Here is a 6,994-nt window from a genome sequence, read left to right on the forward strand (position 1 = left end):
ACACCTCCTCATCACAACAAAACTGCACCGTGCTAATAGACGCTGGTGTGATCGAACAATAATAACAATCCAGCCGAGTCGAGACTGCCGGTCTGACGTGGACTACAATCGGGCCGAGTGATTTCTACCGGGGATTTTACAGGAGGGAAAAGAGGCTGAAAGGAGCGCAGTCCGTAAAAATGACTGACGTGGCAGATTCAGGCGGGACTAAAACTACAGACATGCTCCAGTAATAATTACATTCCCCCCCCTGTCCCCCTGTAAAACTAATCCCCGTCCCAAAAGGGCTCCAGTCAGAACAAAGGTTAAACCAGCTGATGGTCTGGTAGAAATATAAATGGAGGTTTTCCAACGAGCCAAACCTGGAAGACTGAGGGAGACTGGGAGGACAGAGGAGAATTTTTTTTTTTTTAAATCTCTGGAGGTCGACACTTATCTAGAGACGTAACAGGAGCTGACAGCAGAACCAACGCTCCAGGCTGTACAGGCCTGCACTGCAGTGTGTGAGAGTGTGTGTGTGTGTGTGAGTATGTGGGTGTGCACGAGAGTGTGTTTTAGGGCTAAGGAACCCTGGATAGCTAGTGCACTTTGTGTGTGTGTGTGTGTGTGTGTGTGTGCAGAGTATACTGGACTAGGTTCACTCTTCACTGCTAAGTCCCTGATCGCTCTAATGAGTAGAACATTTCATAACACAGAATCACACATTATATCTATATATATTTTGAGGGAAAGTAGATTCACAGTTTAACCAACACAACTGACCAGGAGTTTAGATTTAGTTTGATTTAGTTTTGATACTTTTTAACCTTCATTTATCCAGGAAAAAATTATCAAGCTCCTTGTTCTTTTTCACATTGAAAAACTCAAACTGACACAAGCTGATTTGCATTGGGAACAGGTGGAATTGTCTCATCCTACTGGTAGAAATTTGAATGTTTTGTGGAAAATAAGATGGATGTGGGTTTTTTTGTGGCAAAGGTCTGGATGTAGAAGTGTTTGTGTTGTCAGACCAGCTGGACTGGGAGAGGACAGATACACTGATACGCTGGCTCCTCTCAGTGTGGAGGAGGAGCAGCTCGACAGGTCCTCCTGGATTACTGAGCTCCTCACCCTGTCACCCTGAGGAGAAACCACGTCACCCTGAGGAGAAACCTCATTTTGGCCACTTGTATCCATGATCTGATTCTTTCAGTTTCCACCCAGAGCTTGTGAACATAGGTTAGATCAGAATGAAGACCGACCAGTAAATCCAGAGCTTTGCTTTGTGCCTTATCTCTCTCTTCATCTCCTGATACAACGCCAGAGGAGCTGCTATCTCAAACTTCTGGTCATTCTCATCATCTCTTTTCCCCTCACTGGTGAACAAGACCCTGAGATACCTCAACTCCTCCACTCAGGGCAGAGAGCCTCAGGACTTGGAGGTGCAGATCTTCATCCCAATCCACTCAAGCACATGTTGGAGAACGCAGTCTGATGACGGCAGAAGGATGACATCATCTGTAAACAGCAGAGATCCAGCCTAACTCATAAATGTCCCATCTAGTCCTGCCTCAGACTGACTGAAGCCACGCTGCAGCTCTTCTTCACTTATTTTCCTCCTCTGTTAGAGCAGGGTTTTATAGGACTGGATGATGTCACTCTGACAGGATTACAGAATCCTCCGTGTTGGATATGCGTTCAGAGGTCAACATGCCCAAAGCGGCATTTCTATTGGCCGGGCCGTGTGAATTTGCAGGTCAGAGTTCACCACACAGGAACTCTGCGAACACGTGAAGCAGCAAAATTACTGTGCAACTGGAAATGATGTTTTTATTTGCCTTTCATGTGGTTTTCAATGGAAGCGAATGAGAGGAGAAGCTAATTTTTGTGCACATTGGTGTGTAAGGTTAGGGGTTCAATTCCCACTGGGGTCACACATTATAAAAAGGCATGAATTCATGGTACTATAGGGAGCTTTGACTAAAAACCTCCACCGAATAGCAGATATGTCGTAATTTCACTCAGTTTGGGTCTTTGGGTTTAATGAGACTGAGTTGTGTACAAGACAGAAAAGATTTCTCCAGAGCGAAACCAGCAGGAATGTATAAACCAGTAAAGATGACCGCTTCTGAACTGAGTTGTACAAACAGAGAAGTTAATGAGCTGTGTCAGTCCTCCGTTCCTTTCTCCAGTACATGAGAACGTGTGTGTGTGTGTGTGTGTGTGTGTGTGTGTGTGTGTGTGAGTGTCTGGGAACACTCCCCAATCGGCCCTCATATCTTTCCCATGGGGCTCTTGGGGATGGACAGCCATTTTCGTCTCACAAAATGTGCAACACACACACATACATACACACACACACACACACACACAAACAGTGTTGGATCATCTGTTACCTTAAATGGAGCCCACAGGAACCAGACAACACAGCAAGTATGTGTCTGTGTCTGTATGTTTCTGTGTGTGTGTGTGTGTGCGTGCGTGTGCGTGTGTGTCTGTGTGTGTGTGTGTGTGTGTGTGTGTGTGTGTGTAATAAGTGTGGGGGTGGGGTAATGAGATGGATACTGGGTTATGGCATGGGAAGAGAGAGAAAGACACTGAAAGAGAGAGAGACATACAGAGAGACATAGACACAGTCAGGAAGTGAGAGAGAGTGTGTGGATGTGATGTGAAGTCGGGCGGCATCAACAAACACTGGAAAACTTGAAACTTTCACCTCCAAAAGTGAAACGAAAAGTAAACAATCCAAGGGAGCGGTGTCACAACACATTTCAGCTCTGAAGGCTGAAAGGTTTTTTTATTATTCCAGCATTCAGCATGGTGATGAAAGATATTAGCGGCGGGTGGGGTCCGATTTTTTGTCAAAATCCGATCTGTGGTGTCTGAGATATTGTCTGTGATGGATGAATGAAGCAACGAATGAGCAGATAAACGAACCATCGAACAAATGGATGGACAAACTGATGAAACAAACGAGTGAATGGAGTGTGATCCATATCCTGATCCAGCGACTGATCCACAACCAACCAACCAATGAATGAACCAACAAGCAAACAGACACAGATCCGATTACAATTACAATTTCACATTTGGCAGACGCTTTTATCCAAAGCGACTTACACATGAGATTTTCATACAACACAAGCAAGGTTCTAGTCTAAGTTCTGGTCCAACAGGACATAGGTGCTACGAGGCAGTTCTATCCTTAGAAGAAACAAATGAACAGGAGGATGAACAAACGACTGAACAGATCTGGGTTAAACCAATCAACGGACAAACAACGACAAACGGAGACCCACCATACAAAGGATGAAAGAAACAACAACCCGATAAACGGAGACTGATCCACACAAGGAGCAAATGACCAGACGGACCAGACAAACAAACCAACGGACGGGCAAACAAACAAATGACTGAACAAACGAATGAATGACCCAAAAATGACTGAAGACCGGTGCAGACAAAGTACGAAAGAACCGATGAACAAACGGACAGACAAACAAATGACTGAAAGAATCAACGAAGGAAACAACAAAAGAACCAATACATGAACTAACGAACAAACCAATGAACCAACCAACCAATCTCTGAACCCATCGTCTATCGGTCTGACGACGATCAGACTCTGGGGGCGACGGCCAATATTTTGGGGGTTTCCGGTGTAGCCAGCGGACATCCGGGCCAAGACTTCCTCTTCAGTGCTCCGGTCATTTGCAACTTGAGACGCGAGAATGGAGTTGGAGTCGAGAGACGACGTCTACGACCGTATTGTTTCACAAGTTTTTTATAGGTCCGGACGACATTTCGACTAATCTCTATAAACAGATATCTGCTATATGAGACATTCTCGCGTCTCAAGTTGCTAATCGGACTGTAAACAATGACCGGAGCACGGAAGAGGAAGTCTTGGCCCGGATGTCCGCTGGCTACACCGGAAACCCCCAAAATATTGGCCGTCGCCCCCCAGAGTCTGATCGTCGTCAGACCGATAGACGATGGGTTCAGAGATTGCCAACCAACCGACCAAGAAACAATGAATGAACCAATGAATGAACCAATAAACAAAATAATAAAAGGACCAACCACTGAACCAACCAACCAAAGAACTAACCAATGAAACAATGAATGAACCAACAAACAAACAGACGGAGAAACAATCCAGCGACTGAACGAACCCAATGAACGAACTAGCAATCAAACCCAGGAACAAACCAGCAGATACTTTCATTTAAACCCTGCTGATGCCTCCAGCCTGCAGCAGGACTTCTGTTGCTGCAGCACTTTGCACTAATTTGCCTTAAGGAAGGTTATAAACCAAGCTAGGAAAACCTGATGTTAGCAATAAAACAGAAGGGAAGCCAACCATCTCTCCCTCCCCCCCTCCCTCCCTCCCTCCCTCCAATGTCTTCATCTCTTCTCCATTCACCCCCTTCTTATTTCTAATCTTCTCCTCTTCCATAGTCGGTTTAAATGCTGCTGAATGGGTTTGATGTATGACCCCGAATCTCTAGGGAGGGTGGAGTTATTGATGTGTCAAAGATGGTAAAAGCTACATTAGGAAGCCTTTCATACAGGCAGGGGTATGGGGGGGGGGGGGGGGGGGGTTCCTCTGTCTGTCTACCTCTCTATCTCTCTTTGTGTTTCAGTGTCTGGCACACACACACACACACACACACACACACACACACACACATTCATTACCAGAATAACATTTATCAGGGGACAAATTATTACATAGTCGTTCCCCCTCTCTCTCTCTCTTCCCCCCTTCACCCGTCTACTATGTATTAATGTGTGTGTGTGTGTGTGTGTGTGTGTGTGTGTATGTTAATGTGTGTGTACAGCTGCCAGTAGACCGGTAGGCGTGGCTGGTGATAAATAGATAATCAGATCGGCCCCTTTGGCTCATTTCCTGTCAAAGACCCCCTTCACACACACACAACACACACACACACACACACACACACACACACCCCCATCAGTGACCTGCAGCCCTTAATCAGTGTGGATGAACAGTTTCCCCAACAGTTACAACCAGCCAAGAATTTCACCAGTATTGTTTCAATGCAGAGTTTCAGTGTCCCATGATGGTCTAATTACTGTTTCAGTACCATTGGTTTCAATGGAGAGTTTTAGTGTCATATTGCTGGTTTAATAGCTGTTTCATTGTATAGGTTTCATTGGAGAGTTTTAGTGTTCTGTGATGGTTTCATTACTGTTTCATTAGTATTGGTCCAAGTGGAGAGTTTTAGTGTCTGAAGTCTGTTGCAGAGAAGTTCATTAGTAGGTCATTAGTTTTAGGGCTGAGCGATTTTGAAAAAATATCTAATTGCGATTATTTTGACTGATATTGCAATTGCGATATGATTTGCGATATTAGAGGGGATGATAATTTTACATCATTATTCTCATTTTCATTGAAAAATGTGTTAAAATGATGACTGATGATTTTTGCGGGGATCTGTACCAAACAAAGATGTTTTCTTAAGTCTGTAGAATATGATGTGTAGGCCAGGACATCTCTGCAGCACCACAATATTTACTTTAAAATGCTATTTTGACACATTTCACCTTTAACAAATATTGTGCCATATTGCGATATCGATAAAATTTTGATTAATTGTTCAGCCCTAGTTAGTTTCAGTGGAGACTTTTAGTTCCCCATTGTCTAAATGCTGGTTCAGATCATTTCATTAGAGCTGGTTTCAATGGAGAGTTTTAGTGTCCTAAGATGTTGTAAGTGCTATTTCATTGGAATTGGATTCACTGGAGAGTTTTAGTGTCACATATAATGGTTCAAATGCTGTATCAGAGAAGTTCATAAGTGTGGGTTTCAATGGAGAGTTTTAGTTTCCCTTTGTCTAAAGGTGATTTCATTAGTCTGGGTATCAGTTGAGAGTTTTAGTGTCTCATTATGGTCTAAATGCTGTTTCAGAGGATTGCATCAGTATTAGATTCTACCAATGCTCTATTGCTCTAAAAACCTTAAGAAATAAATCTTGTTCACTTCATCCAGATAAATGATCTGCCAGGACAGAAAGACGGTCTGACTGGAGATGCTGGAATGGTTTCTCATGACTCTTAATGAATCATATCACCTGTTAACCTGTTATAATTAGTTATTATTAGTAGTGTATAATGAGTGATGACAGGGCAAAATTGTAATTTGAGAATTTTATTGAGTTTTAACAAAACATTTCAATTTTCATGTGAGGAGATTCCTTCCAAAATGAAATACTCACCCTTTGGAAAAATGAAACTCCTCATAGAAAATAATTGTTGGTGTAAAACAAAAACTTTTATATACAGTAGGCCTACTGTGCAAAAGTCTTAGGCACCCTAGATTTTTTATATTAATTTCTTAGAAGTCTTAGATGTTTATTTATTTTCTGCATTAGTGTGTCAGTAAACTGCTGTTCATTGTACATTTTTGATATTCAGAAACTTCATTTCATTAGTTTTTAAAGTATCTTCGCTTTATGGATTTCTTTGACATTTGACTTTTGCACAGTACTGTATGTATATATATACTGTATATATATATATTTAGTAACATCTCAATTCTGGAACGCTACTGACGTAAGGCAACCTAAGACCTTTAGTCAAACACTTATTTGGACAAAGTCATCTTTAGTTATCAAATATTGTCTAATGAATTTCTTGCAATAATGTTTCACAATGGATATTCAGCATGAAATATTCTTCATTTAAAAAGAATAAGAAAAATAATACATTCTAGTCGTTTGTGTGACTCTGATCCAGAGAGACTCAGCTTCAGTTCCTGGATCACCAACATTACAAGCAACCAACAGTAAGGAGGTCAGAGGTCAGAGGTCAGAGGTCACAGCAGCCAGACAATAGATGGAGCAGATCATCCTGTGAGGCTGAAGTGATCCTGGTGACAGAGAAGAGAAGAGAAGAGAGAGAGGGTCAGTTAGGGTTCGACTGATGGGCTTTTGACGGCCTATAATGATACTGATATTTTTGGACTGATGCTGCTGATAGTGATAATCAA

This window comes from Centroberyx affinis, unplaced genomic scaffold (assembly GCF_046629955.1).
Source record: "Centroberyx affinis isolate AG114_WGS23_722 - 3 ecotype Tasmania unplaced genomic scaffold, CSIRO-AGI_Caff_v1 ptg000049l_1, whole genome shotgun sequence".
Classification (NCBI taxonomy): domain Eukaryota; kingdom Metazoa; phylum Chordata; class Actinopteri; order Beryciformes; family Berycidae; genus Centroberyx; species Centroberyx affinis.